This window comes from Chinchilla lanigera, unplaced genomic scaffold (assembly GCF_000276665.1).
Source record: "Chinchilla lanigera isolate Chin_1 unplaced genomic scaffold, ChiLan1.0 scaffold00025, whole genome shotgun sequence".
In the NCBI taxonomy this organism is placed as follows: domain Eukaryota; kingdom Metazoa; phylum Chordata; class Mammalia; order Rodentia; family Chinchillidae; genus Chinchilla; species Chinchilla lanigera.
Window position 1 is genome coordinate 5284380 of NW_004955426.1, and position 1886 is coordinate 5286265.

Sequence of the window (1886 nt, forward strand, 5' to 3'; positions counted from 1 at the left end):
CACACACACACACACACACACAAATGTGGCCACCTTTTGCAGAATCATAGAACAAGTTAAGTTTTTGAACTGAAGTACTGTACTTCTTCAAACTCTCCCAAGTTCTTTGAGACCTCTGTGACAATTAAATATCATCTTAAGAACATATTTGATTCATAAAGGATCATACTGCATTTTTTAAAATAACCAAGTTTTGTTTCTCCTTTAGTCTCCCCCTGACCTTGAAATTTGGAAACCCAAAAGTGCTTTTTACATCAGAGATATGAACACTTTAATACTGGTGGAATAACTGTGTGCAGGGTATCCTAACCCACCATGCATCAGGTCCAACCTGATGGGGCCAAGCAAACTTTAGAATGACTAAGTAAAGCCATTCATGATTCTCTTCAGCTGAAAAGTATGTATTTTCTGCCAAACAAAATTAATTACAATTTGATGTTATACCTTGTATGCTAACTGAGGAGTTAGGTATGTGTTTATCTGGGTCTTTCCCACTGTGCTAGATTATAAGCCTCTTGACTTGAGTCTGTGTCTAACTTACCCTTTTCTCAGAAGAATATAATGAGTATCAACCTGACATAGCACAAGTTTAGTAAGTGTGGATTAGATTAATAAATATTAACTGAAATCTTCATTCAAAAGTATTATTGCTTGGCTTTTGAAGTTATTGGTAGCATTCCATGGAAATAAAAACTTAAAGAGGTGTGTGCTTCCATGAAGATTGGGTGGAGAGCAGAGGATTAGTCAATAAGACAGATAACTTGTTAGACTGAGATAAATACTCCTGGATGTGCATAGAGTGTTAGGAGGATTCATTGTCTCATGGGATCAATCAAAGGCTGCCACAAGTATAAGGGAATACATGGCAATAGCTGTGTAGTTCTTTCTCTTTCCTCTTCCCCTGCTCACTTTTCTTCAGGACACCTGTCCCTCGCACCTGGGGCCCTGGTCAGTCTGAGAAGGGTGGAGACCTGATGCTAAGCAGGAGCGTGGCTTTGGCTGGGTGCTGCCCTGAATCCTGGCTGCTGTGGAGCTCTTATCTCTGTCATGGGGCCTCTGCAACAGAAGAGACACCCTTCACACGAGAAGTGGAGCCACCTCCGAACTGACACTGAACCACTCGCCTCACACACCCGCAACCTTTTTCCAAACTTTAAAACATCTAGAAAGGATTGCAGTTGACCCAGCCTGGACCATGAGCTTCTGATCAGTCACTGAAGGTCCCTTCAACAAAATTGCACATTATTCTGAGTAAGTTTCTCAAAGGAAGGAAATTGCTCTTTCAGGGGAATGACTGGTCAACAGATAAAAGATGCTAATTATCCCCACTTCTTGGAATTTACTGCTAGCCTATTACATTTATGGTACATGTTACCTTCCCTTTGATGGGCTGAACTCCTACAACTTGTCTCCCCAGCCCTGCTAAGCCAACAACATGAAACTACTCCAAAAGGCACCAATTACTGCAATCAAAACCAGTAGTTACAAGCTGCAGGCTTTCCAAATGTAGAAAGACTTGTGTAAATCCGAATAAGTTAATACAGTGTAAATATAATATTCTATGTGGTCATGAGTCCAATGTGCTAAAATGTACACAAATATTATATAAATATTAATAGTATATGTGTGTGTATGTCTCTATGGAGGATTTTACAAATGATGGATATCATCAAAGGGAGACATCAAAAAATAAAACACCATCTATTTGTGTAGCCAACAATTAGCAAGTGAGATTTCGGTGATGCATTTTGAGAGATATATAGTTAGACCTTGTCTTGGTTACTTTTCTCTCATTGCTGGAACAAAATACCTGATGCCCAAAATTAAGGAAGGAAAGGTTTATTTTGCGTACAGTTTGTGGAGTTTTCAGTCCATACTTGTCAGGT